Below are 13,298 nucleotides of genomic sequence, written 5' to 3'. Positions count from 1 at the left end.
GCAATGCACTACATAGTACACACTGTTGCTACTGTGCATTGCTGGTGGAGGGAGTGAATGTTCAAGATGTCAGGTAGCATGCCATTAAAGCAGCTGGCTTTCTTTCCTGTGTGGATTGAACTTCTCAAGTGTTGTAGAAGGTGCACTCATTGAGGCAAATGGAGAGCATTCTATCACACTCCTGAATTGTGCCTCATCGATAGGGTGTGAAGAATCAGAAGGTAAGTTACTCTCCACAGAATTCCAAGCTTCTGACCTGCTCTTGTGGCCACAGTATTTATATGTAGACCAGTTCAGTTTTGGAGGTAAAAACAATGACTGCAGATGCTGGAAACCAGATTCTGGATTAGTGGTGCTGGAAGAGCACAGCAATTCAGGCAGCATCCGAGGAGCTCCGAAATCATTTGGGTCAATAGTATTCCCCAGGATGTTGATAGTGGGGAATTCAGTGATGATAATGGTTGAATTCTCTCTTGTTGGAAATAGTCACTGCCTGACACATGAATGAATGGCATGAATGTTATTTGCCAATAATCAGACTTTCAATCCAAGTCTGAATGCTGTCCAGGTCTTGCTGCATATGGACTCAGACCGGTTCAGTATGTGAGGAGTCACAAATGGTGCTGAACATTGTGCAATCATCAGCGAACATCCCCATTTCTGACCTTATGATGGAGGGAAGATCATTGATGAAACAGCTGAAGATGATTGGGCCGAGAATACTGTTTGAGGAACTCCTGCAGAGATATGCTGGAGCTGAGATGACTGATCTCCAACAACCACAACCATATTCCTATGTGCCAGGTACGTCTCCAACAAGTGAAGAGTTTTTTTCTTCTTCCCTTTGACTCCAGTTTTGCCAGGGCACCTTGATGACACACTCAGTTGAATGCAGCCTTGATGTCAAGGACTGTCACTCTCCCCTCGCTTTGGAATTCAGCTCCTTTGTCCATGTTTGAACAAGGCTGTAATGAGGTCAGGAGCGGAGTGACCCTGGCAGAACCCAAACTGGGCATCACTGAGCAGGTTATTACTGAGCAGATGCTGCTTGATAGCACAGTTGATGACACCTTCCATCATTTTACTGATGATCGAGAGTACGCTGATGGGGCATAATTGGCTGGGATGGATATGTCCTGCTTTCAATGTACAGGACATCTGGGCAATCTTCCACATTGTTGGGTAGATGCTAGTGTTGTAACTGTACTGGAACAGCTTGGCTAGGGGAGCAGCAAGTTCTGGAGCACATGTCTTCCCTACGATTGCTGGAATGTTGTCAGGGCCTATTGCCTTTGCGGTATCCAGTGCCTCCAACATTTTCTTGCTATCACGCAGAGTGAATTGAATTGGCTGAGGACTGGTAGCTGTAATGTTGGGGACCACTGGAGGAGCCTGAGATGGATTATGCAGTCAGCACTTCTGGCTGAAGATTGCTGCAAATTCTTCAGCCTTGTCACAATGGGAATTTACTCCTGTATTTTCCCAAGTACAGGGGGGCATTAAAACAATTAAAAACAAAATCCTGACTCTTATACTTAGTCAAATTGTGACAAGGCTTCACAGCTTCCTTTCCCAATTCTCCTACCCCCACCCTCAACCTGCACAAACTAATCTAGTGCAAACCTAACTCTGAAACCAGAACCTATTAGAACTCTGCAACTCAACATAAAATCTCAGGATGCAAAGATTGAATTGAACTGAGAATCTTTAATTCTAAACATTAATTTTTAATAGAAGCCTCAAATCTTCAAAGCTATTCAAACAGATGAAGCACAATCTCCCTCAATGTTACACAGTCATTGCTAGAATATAAAAAGAGTCCAGTACTTCTGTAGCATCTTTCACCATCACAAAATGTTCCAAAACAACTTCCAGGCAATAAAATATTCCTAAGTGCAGTCACTGTTGAAATGTAGAAAGTGCAGCAGCCAATTTGTGCACAGCAAGCTCCCATTAAATTGTGACAATACCAGGTTAATCTGATGTTCTTCAGAACAATATCATAGGATTGTCTACCTGTGAGGACTGATGGGGTCTCACAGAACATAGAGCATCTTCTTGGTATAACATCTCATCTAATAGGCAGCACCTCCAACACTGGAACACTCCCTCAGAACTATAATGGGACGTCAGGCTAGATTTTTGCGTTTAAGTCATTATCTTTGTATGCAGACATGTGACTATCCCAAATAAGCCATAGCTTCAAACCAGTCTACATTTACTTAAGGTGCAATGCTAATAAAATGAGAAACTTTGACAGGATCCAAAAATAAGCTTGTATCTGGTGCAGCCACACAAGCTAAGATTATTATTCAGACATGAATTAAAATACTCCTGAAATATTAAATATTGAGGGGTAGGCAAGGTTTGACAAACAGGAGATTTATTCTATTGACATCAATGTTATAACAGCCAGCAGCAAGTGAACAAGGATTCCCTCTGCTGGCTTCACTCGGGAATAAGCCACTCACAGATACAGCTGACAACAGGCCTCAAAAATATTCTGTGGAAACCATGGCAACTGGATCTGGCCAAGACCTAGTCCAATCAGGAATCTGATCTTCTGAAGAAAGGAAAATGAATGAAAACTCGGTGGACTCAGTTGAAAGAAAAGCAGAGCAATGTTCCTGGCATTTAACCAAGCAACATCACTCTGGCATCTACAATGTTCATCTGAAAGAGGTTTCTCAAGGCCTTAGGTGATGGATTAAAGCCTCAAAATTAAAGCTGGTATTAAGCAAATCTGACAACTTCACTCTGCCAGTCAGTGATTCCCAGAAAGTTAAAGACGAATGTTTTACTTATTGAGGCAATATTTGAAACAATTCTCAAATGTGAAATGATTGGTGTTCGGTTAAGCATGGCAGGATTGCAGTTACCAAGTCTCCAGGACTGCCCTGGAGCCTCCAGGAATTCAGAGAGGTTAGTGCTGTGAGCAAAGCCCAGGTGAAAAGTTTTGGGACACTAAAAAAGGAGTTTTATATAGAACATTACAGCGCAGTACAGGCCCTTCGGCCCTCAATGTTGCTCCAACCAGTCATACCAATCTGAAGCCCATGTAACCTACACTACTCCATGTACATCCATATGCTTGTCCAATGACGACTTAAATGTACTTAAAGTTGGTGAATCTACTACTGTTGCAGGCAAAGCATTCCATACCCTTACTACTCTCTGAGTAAAGAAACTACCTCTGACATCTGTCCTATATCTATTACCCCTACAATTTGCTTTTCTTTGAGCAGCTTCACTGATGACTTGTAAGTGTATCAGAAGATATCAGGTTAGATGGATTGACCATGGTTAACGCGGGGTTACAGGGACAGGGTAAGAGTCTGGGACTGGGTGGGATTCTCTCCAGAGGAACAGTGCAGACTCAATGAGCTGAATATCTGTTTCTGCATTGTACAGGTTCTATGGTTCAATGACATGCTGAAGTCTCCAACTCTGTCTGAACGGTTACTAACCTTAGTTAGAAAGGGACATCTAGATGTTGCTTATGCTAAGTGATCTGTTTGAAAGACAACTTGTCAACTTGGAATCTGATAACAGTTTATCACCGATGTATGTGTCTGTTAGGGGCTCTTGTAGTGCAATAGTAGTGTTTCTATCTCTAGGATAGAAACACTACTATTGCACTAAGTCCAGGACGTTTGGGTTCAAATCCCACTCTCTCCAGAGGTACGTCATAACATCCCTGAACAGGATGATGTATAAATATCTAAGATCTGGTTGTTCCAGGTTCTGTGTTAGAGGAACTGGAGAAGAAAAACTTCGAAACCACCTGAATGAAAAAATATTAAACTGTTTTATCAAGAAACCAAGTTGGGAAAGTTTAGCAGTGAAAGCAAGATGGATTGTAAACCATGATTAGGTGATGCCAAGATTATTTTAAATGCCTGAAAAGAAAATGTATATTTACATCCTACCCATGCAGCACCCACAATCAGTTCCAAAGAAGCCATATTGGAGCTGGAATGTAAACTCCATTTCCCTCTTCACAGATGCTGCCACACCTGCTCAGTTTCTCCAGCACTTTCTGTTTTTAACCTACAATCCATTGATATTTTTAGTCTTCACATTTCCTCCAATCTCCATGAAGCACCAACATTAGACCTGTCGTTGCTTTCTCTTTGGAGCTGGCCCTGAGCAAAGGGACTAGAAATACAATTTGCTCACCATGAAGACTGTGTCACACCACGTTCACTCTACTGCCAGCTGTAACTCAGTGGTTAACACTCTTAGCCTGGAGTCAAAACGTTTGGAGGTCTAAGTCCCACACCAGAGTCTGTGCATATAGTTCACGTTGAGATACTCACTGCAGTAATGAAGGAGTACTTCAATATTGAGGTGCTGCTATTCTACTGAGAAAGTTAAATCAAGGGCCCACTTTCCCTCTGAGGTGGACTTAAAAATTGTGCCAATGCACTATTTATATACATGTAGCTAACATACATGTGTGTAATTGTAAATAATAATTAGGAGCAGAGGTAGAACATTCAGCCCCTCGAGCCTACTACATCGTTTAATAAGATCGTGGCTGATCTAATTGTGGCTTCAACTCCAATTTCCTGCCTATTCCAATACCCTTTGACTCACTTGTTCAATAAGAGGAGTGACATGGTCATTCTTGTTGTGACAACAAGTTGAATATTCTTCAATAAAGATCAGTGGGATGCATTATCAGCATACCCCCTCACTGCTGCTTGTCAGAGCTGCCATGGTTCCTACATAACTCTGGAGCATTGCTGCTGTTGTAATGTAAAGCTTGAGATCCTTTAAATACAACTTCTGATTTATAAACACAAGTTATTTCTCCTTGAGAAAAGAAAGGATTAGAAGACAGGTTTGTGAAATTTGTCTGCCTCAGGGCCACAGGCTATCAAATTTGCACTGTCAAAAGTTTCAGCATTTTATTCACGTCAAGGATCAGACAATCTTCACAGAATATCATGACCCAGTGAGAGGCCATTTGGCCCACCTTGTCTGTGTCAGCTCTTTTTGAAAGATTTAGTCATCTTTCTGTTACTCTTTCCAAAGGGCTCTGCAAATTTCTCCTCAGCAAATATTTATCCAATTCCTTTTGTTGGAAGTTGTTGAATCTGCTTCCACCACTCTTTCAGACAGCACATTCCAAATTTTAACAACTTGTCTTGTTCTCCCTTCTTATCCCATGGAAAGGAGGCAGGAGTTCCGCATCAAAATTATTATCAAGGAAAGCAAAGTCACCAATAAAACAAAAGAAAATTAAAGCAAGCAACTTACAGTGGTAACAATCAGTTTCTCTGCCATCAATAATTTCTAAACTCTGCAGATTTTCCTGCCTATTTATCCTGGAAAGTTTCCTCTGTTCTCCTGTGTAATTCAAAATAAACAAGGAAGAGTTTTAGACAATGACACTGCTCTATTTAGCTACAGAGCAATGAAATTAAGTGCATTTTGGTCGCTAAGTCAGACAGAACATTGAGACACACCAATAACATAGGGTTGCCAACTTTGGTTGGAGCTATTCCTGAAGGTTTCATCACATGACCTCCTATGACCAACAATCTCACCCACACAATCCCTCATTGGTTGTTCAGCCTCCTTCCCATGGCCAATTGGAAAGTAGACAGATATCTTAACTGATTGGATGATTCTTGACAGTCAAACAAACCATTTTCTCCCCATGTCAAATACTTTTATGACCAGGATACAAAAGCATTTGACGAAAATTTAAAATAAAACATTTTCTTTTAAATTTCACCCTGAGGTTTGCTCCCAACAGTTTCCAAGAGATTAATCTTTATCCCCTGGAGATTTCAGGACAACCTTATTAAAATCATTTGGCAAAGGCCAAAATGTCATTTAGAAACAGGATAAAAAATGGTGCTGATTGTTCCAAAGATTTAATAGTCACACAATGTTCCTCACTAATTCAGAGTTCTGTGAGGGTGTGTGGGAGAGGCAGTATCGTGCTGGTAATGTCACTAGGCTAGCCTTCCAGAGGACTGGGAAATGGTTTCGAATCTCAGCACAGCAGTTAATGACATGAAAAAATCTGGAACATAACACTGGTCTCAGTATCAGTAACCATGAAACTGATGATACTATCTAGTGATTGATACTATCTGGTTCACTATGTCCTTTACCCAGGCTGGCCTCCAGTCCCACATCATGTAGTTGACTCTCAAATGCCCTCTGAAATGTTTTTAGCAAGTCATTTGGTTCAAGGACAATTAGCAATGGCTAGCATATATTAGCCTTGCCAGGTCAGAGCATTTAGTAAAGCATTTGGGATGTCATGTTGCAGCTGTATGGGACTTTAGTGAGGCCACTTTTGGAGTAATGTGAACAATTCTGGTTGTCCTGATATAGGAAAGATGTTATTAAATTGGAAAGGGTGCAGAAAAGGTTTACAAGGATGTTACCGGGTTTGAGTTTTGAGGAGTGACTGGATAGGCTAGGACTTTACTCCCTTGAGCATTGGAGACTGAGGGGTGACCTTATAAAGGTTTATAAAATCATGAGGGGCATGGATAAGGTGAATAGCAAAGATCTTTTCCCCAGGCGGGTCCAAAACTAGACAGCATAGGCTTAAGGTGAGAGGGCAAAGACTTAAAAGGGATCTGAGGGGCAATTTTTTCACACAAGAGAGTGCTGTGTATATGGAATAAACTGCCAGAGGAAGCGATAGATACAGGAACAATTACAATATTTAAAACACATTTGGACAGTTACATGAATATGAAAGGTTTTGAGAGATGTGGGCCAGTTGCAGGCAAATGGGACTAGTTTACTTTAGGAAACCTGGTCGGCATAGACAAGTGGACCAAAGGGTCTGTTTCCATGCTGTGTGACTCTAAAAAACTTTTTAAAAATTAATTTTCTTCCCTGCCTTCCTCTTGAGCTTGGTTTGTGTTCACTGGTCAGCACCACCTTTCTAGCAGTGTTTATGAGATGGAGGCAAGGAGGAAAACCCAGCTGTTCAATGTCTTCTCCAGCCCAGAGCAACAGAGCTCAGTACACAATAATCCTCAACATCACACCATTAAAAGACATGCAAACTCACTAACAGCAGGAATTAAACCTGGAGGCATCTGCACATCTCAATGTGAACAGAACAACTGTGGAATACAAGGATGCCTTTTGATAGGATATAAAACAGTCCAGGAGGTCATTTGGCCCATCGAGTCTAGACTGGCTCTTTTACAGAGAAATCCATTTGATCCCACCACATTTAAGATAATTAGAAAAAGGACCAGCGGTGTATTCAGGACCCCTTTTATTTAATCGCAGTGTGTGATTTGGAGTTGGACCACACTGCCTGGTAAGGAGTGCGACCTTTAAAAGGAAGTCAGATAAATGTTCTGAGGAGAAAAAGAATTGCAGGAACGTGGGGAAGAGCCACTGCACTCCAAATAAAGATGACAACTCAGATTGGGTTTTTTCCAGTAGGTTTCATCATCACCTGACCTCCTGTCACAGTATACTGTTGCCCCAAACTCACTGCATTGGTCCTGCTGCCTCATGGCCATTTGGAACAGAAGACATAAAAAGTTTTATTCTTCGGTTGGATTAATTTCAACTATTACAAAAACACTTTTTTCCATCCCATTTCTGAATTAATACGTCAACATGTTCAATGGAAAAGAAAACATCTCTATCCCCACGCAACAATTTTGTTTAATTTCCTCCTGGATTTTCACTCATCGCAGTGCTCTGGAGATTAATGTTCAGTTGCTGAAGGAATGGCAACCTGAACCCAAAGTATTGAAACATTTATGCTAATTATTAGGGGATAGATTTGTGAACTTGTGGTTTCAATATGGAGCTGTTCCAAACAGAATTCTCGGCATGTACTCCTGCTGAGTGAGCTGCTCAGATTGACTGGAAGGGTCTAAAATGCCGTGTCTAATGTGCACAGGAGCCCCTGGCACACAAGGAGACATGGTCAATTATTCATATTTCATAGCTGGCAACTTTGTCAGAAAAATCTCAACATGATATAAAAAGTCTTCCTTGAGGACTGATAAACAGACTCAGTTGTCATGGACTCTGTTAATTCACCAAATCTCTGACCACGCAGGCAAACGCCAGGTACTTTTGGGAGTGTTGGGCACGTGCCTCTCACCACCTCATTCCGAGAGTTGGATTTGAGATAAAGGACTTGCGGTATGAGCTGAGGAGTTTATTACCCACTGTCAACATCGCAGGCCTCCCTCTGGAATATCAAACTTCGGTCAATGGCCAAGAGACATTTAAGTGTTTCCTCTTCTTAAATACCGCTGTTCCACCATTTAGAAAAATATATACAGATGTATAAAAACTTGCTTTCAATTTCACTGTGTATATATAAATATAAAACCCTCCCCAACTATTCAACCACAGTGTATTTGCACAAGATTGGTTTGCAAAACTTTATTTATGTACTTGAAGAGTAACAAGAGTATTTCAGACACGTCATTATTTGGACTATTGGAATCACAGCCTGGTTTTGAATGGATTGATGATGGACCTGGTCAACAAGTTCTCCAGAATACATTATACTTGTCTTTTTATTTTCTCTCTCCCTTTCTGGGATTTTGATTTCCCTCGCAGATGACACGTCGATGTCATCATTCTCACGTCTGAGCAACAGGAAATGTTTCATGCTTCTATTACTGTGCAAATTCTTCAATGTGAAGAACTCTAGAGGCTTTTCTTTGAATCATAGAATTACAGAATCTCTACAGTGTGGAAGCAGGCCATTTGGCCCATTGGGTCATCTGGGGTCGAGATGAAGAGACAGAATCCAACTAGTGTATTCACACCATGCTCTTTCATAGCACCTTCAGGAAGTACTTTGCAAAATGATAGTGTGAAGGTGGAATTTTGCTTTACACAGTGAGTTGTTACTGGAAATGCACTGCCGCTGAAAGGCTCATGGAAACAGGGTCAATAACACCTTTCAAAAGGAGACTGGGTGAATATTGGAAATTTGCAGAAAGCAGATGGAAACTCATCAGATAACCTTCTTAAAGAGCCGGCATAGCAGTGATGAATTGAAAAGCCTTCTCCTGCATCTTTCTATAAGTCTCCAAGCCTGGAGATATTACAAATCTCTAAGGAACAAGTAATTGAGTCTCGAGACCATCCAATGTTTTGTATCCTGTCTGTGCTGAATTAACAGAGTCTCACTTGTGGAGGTGGATGTCACTCAGGATTCAACATCTCTGACAGCGCAACTAATTCTGTCAGGACTCTCTCTCCTGAAGACCATCCAGGGAAATGTGATGTAAACGCGTATAAATGTTGGACAAGACACAAGATTCAAATCCAACTACAATGTTTACCTTGGGAAAGGGAGAAAATAGTGGAAAACACAGCAAAAGGAAACAAAATAAACTACATTATTATCTTGGCAAGGTGTAAACTAACATAAATCTCTGGGTGCCAACTTGTCACATGAAACTACAGTGATGATTTCACTGGTTTCTGACCTTTTGCAAGTTTCAGTGAAAAAAAATTCCCTGCTTACCGTCAGAGTCTTGATCACTTCCAGCGAGCTCCTGGCCAATATTTATTCATTGATGAACATCATTAAAGCAGGTGAAGTGGTAATTCCTACATTGCAGTGCGTGAATTGGTTGCAGTGTTCCCTACATTATAACAGTGACTGTACAGTACTCTAAAAGTACTTCAGTGGCTGACCCTTCGAGGTTGTGACAGGCTCTATATAAATGCTAGACTTTTTTTTCAAAAAGCATACAAAATATTTCATCCTCAATATATTCACTACTAATGTTTTGACTGCAATGTTCACTACTAATTATAGAATTACACAGTACAGGGGGCAGCCATTCAGCCCATCTTACTCATGCTGGTTCTTTGAAAGAACTGTCCACCAATCTTACTCCCATTCTCTTTCCCTATAACCCTTCAATATTTTTCCTCCTATTTAAAACGTTAGCCAATATTCTTTTGAAGGTGTTTCCAGTATTTTTTCAGAGACAGCATTCCAGATTGCAACAACTCACTGCATGAAACCAATTCTCTCACCTCGCTCCTCCAGGATTTTTCAACTATTTTTGCTTCTGTGAAAATGGCCTTTCCAAGCATCAGCATTGAGAGGTGGTGTCATTGAGCTGACCATGACCTGTGGGGATTCTATTTTTCTGGCCCATTTCTCTTGTGTTTACTGGGATAAATGCGCACAGATGGAGCAGTCTGTTGTCTTATGGATGAAGCTCAGAAAATGAAAACACTAGTCCTAGCCACGGGGAAACTCAGTGGGATGGGAAAGGACAACTGGAAGCATGTTACAAACCTAGCCATCCTTCAAAGATGCTCTATTTTTTTCAAATTTAAGAAAAAGGACAAGGCAGCCTGAGAGATTCTATTACAGAAACTGCAGTAATACACAGGATGAGCCTTTAATGGGCTATCGTCACTGATGCATTGGGAAAACAGAACAGCCTAAGGAAGGGGTTCAGGGTGATATCTTTCACTGAGTACTGAATATTTCTGATAGAAAAGGACAATCGTTATCACATTCTAACAATTATTTGCATGCATCTAGAACATATAACAGAATAAAGTTTCCCAAAACACTGCACAGGAGAGCTATCACTGCAAACTTGACACCAGGCTCCACATAAGGAAACATTTACAATAACAGGTACTCAAAGTTTTGTGTGACCTTGATTGAGTAAGTGGAGAGAAACGGTTTCCTCTGGCATGTGTGTCAATAACCAGTGGTCACAGATTTGAAACAATCGACGAAAGAACCAAAGGGGAAATGAGCAGACATTATTTCATAGAGAGGATTGTTATGGTCTGCAAAGTACTAGCCAACAGGCTGATGGAATTAGTTTTCTACATGAACGTTCAAAAGATCATTGGCCATGTTGTGAAAATACCTAACTTGCAGCATTAGGGGGTGAAAGATGGGTTGTGGGGCTAAGTGGAATGGTTCTTTCAAAAACAAACAGTGAAAATGCTGGAGAACCTCAGCAGGTCTGGTAGCAAGGTGCAGATAAAATAGACGTGGAGTGGATGCTTCCCCTTGTGGGGCATCCAAGAACGAGAGGTCAGAGTTTTCGGATAAGGGGTAGCAAATTTTAAACAGAGTCAAGGAGAAACTACTTCTCCCAAAGGGTTGTGAATCTATGTAATTCACCATCACAAAGTATGCTGGATGCTGGGAAAGTGGGTAATTTAATGAGGAGTTAGACAGATTTTTAATTGGTAATAGGTTGAAGGGATATGGAAAGAAAGCAGGAAAATGGGGGTGGGGAGCATATCAGCCATGAGAAAGGACAACTGGAAGTGTGTTACAGACCCAGCCATCAAAGATGATGTATTCTTCCAAATTTAAGAAAAAGGACAAGGCAGCCTCAGAGATTCAATTGCAGAATCTGCAGACATACACAGGACTGACCTTCAATGGAGGAGCAGATTCAATGGGCCGAATGACCGAATTCTGCTCCTATATCTTATGAACTTACGTGGAAAGAAAAATAGAGTTAAGGTTTTGAGTCTCGTCCGACTCTTCTTCTGAACTCAAAACACTTCCTCAGTTCTTTCAGAAAGCTTTGTCAAAAAAATAGGTTCGAAGGAGCATTATAGAGGATGGAGAGAGGCAGGAGCCAGTAAGTTTAGAACCTAGACAACTGAAGACATGGTCACCAATGTTAGAACGATGAAAAAGTACTTTGAAAATGATAGAGGCGCTGAATGAATTATGATAATGATCAGGTGTGTATTTATATTCTGCTGACATTATGCAATTGATGCACTGTCAATTTGAATTATCATGCCTCGAGGCTTGGCAAATATGGAAAAGAGAAACATCTTTTCACAAAGAAAACTGCAAAACTAGCACTTGAGTAATGCTGAAAAATCACAGAACCCAGAGTAGGAGTAGGCCCGACCATTCAATACAATCACAGCTGATTCTCTATTTCATTGTCACATTTCCATTTTCACCCCATAGCCCTTGATGGCTTTACAATCTAGAAATGCATCTAACACTTCCTTGAAAATTTTCTGTGACTTGGTCTCTTCTGTGGTAGACAATTCCACAAGTTCACTATCCTTAGAGTGAAGAAATGTTTCCTCATCTCAGTTCTCAATGGCCTATTCTGTATCTCGAGTCTTTCACTGAGTACTGAATACCGCTGATAGAAAAGGATAATCACTGTGAATTTAAGACCAATGCCCTGTCACATCCCAACAACAGCTGTACAGGACATTGGTTAGGCCACTGGTTGGAATATTGTGTGCAATTCTGATCTCCGTCCTATGGGAAGGATGTTATGAAACTGGATGGGGTTCAGAAAAGATTTACAAGGATGTTGCCAGATTTGGAGGATTTGAGCTATGGGAAGAGGTTGAATAGGCTGGGGCTGTTTTCCCTGAAGCATCGGAGGCTGATGGGTGACCTTATAGAGGTTTATAAAATCAGGACGGGCATGGATAAGGTCTTCTCACTGGATTGGGGGAGTCTAGAACAAGAGGGCATAGGTTTAAGGTGAGAGGGGAAAGATTTAAAATGTACCTAAGGGGCAACGTTTTCATGCACAGGGTGGTGCATATATGGAATGAGGAAGTGGTAGAGGCTGATACAATTACAACATTTAAAAAGCATCTGGATAGGTATATGAATAGGAAGGGTTTAGAGGGATATGGGCCAAGTGCTGGAAAATGGGACTAGATTAATTTAGGATACTGGTCGGCATGGACGAGTTGGACCAAAAGGTCTGTTTCTGTGCTGTACATCTCTACGACTCTATGATTATTTGCATATATGCCTGGTACTAGACTCCCCAAGCAGAGAAAACATCCTCCCTGCAAATAATCTGTTGAGACCGCTTAGAATTTTATATATTTGAATCAGATCACCTCTTGTTCTTCTAAACTCTAGTGAATACAGGCCCAGTTGACCAATCGCTCAATGGATAGTCCTGCCAGCCTCAATATCAGTCTAGTGTACCTCCACTCCATTCCCTCTATGGTAAGTATATTCTTTTTCTTAGAAAACAAACTGCACACAGTACTCCAGGTGTGGGCCCAAGGTCCAGTAAAACTGCAGCAAGACATCCCCACTTCTGAACAAAAGAAAAAAACATTTTGTCAAAGCGTTTCATCTTGCACTCATCAGGACAGTTCACAAGAAATACTAAAGCAAAAGGAAAACAATACTGTACGACAAAGAAGAGTGCTGGTTGGTTAGTAAGCGTACTTTGATTGGTTGAGGCATTGCCATGGAAAATAAACCAGTTAGATAATGATTGACAGTTAACCACCAAGCTTTGTTTACATTTTAAACCAGGCAG

The 13,298-nt window shown here is 41.1% G+C and overlaps 1 long non-coding RNA gene across 4 annotated transcripts in view; it reads right to left on the bottom strand.

Annotated features, from left to right (window-relative positions):
• LOC122540575 (uncharacterized) overlaps positions 1-13,298 on the bottom strand; it is a 225,820-nt gene that overhangs the window by 95,918 nt on the left and 116,604 nt on the right. For all 4 annotated transcript variants that reach the window (XR_015751959.1, XR_015751957.1, XR_015751958.1 and 1 more), the window contains one exon: positions 5,266-5,355. This is a non-coding gene — a long non-coding RNA (uncharacterized LOC122540575). The remainder of the gene's footprint in view (positions 1-5,265; positions 5,356-13,298) is intronic.

Source organism: Chiloscyllium plagiosum, unplaced genomic scaffold (assembly GCF_037043375.1).
Source record: "Chiloscyllium plagiosum isolate Xiang-an unplaced genomic scaffold, Cpla_swu_hap1 HiC_scaffold_29, whole genome shotgun sequence".
Taxonomy (NCBI): domain Eukaryota; kingdom Metazoa; phylum Chordata; class Chondrichthyes; order Orectolobiformes; family Hemiscylliidae; genus Chiloscyllium; species Chiloscyllium plagiosum.
Note: the sequence above shows the minus strand (reverse complement) of the source record. Positions and strands in the feature narration are given on the sequence as shown.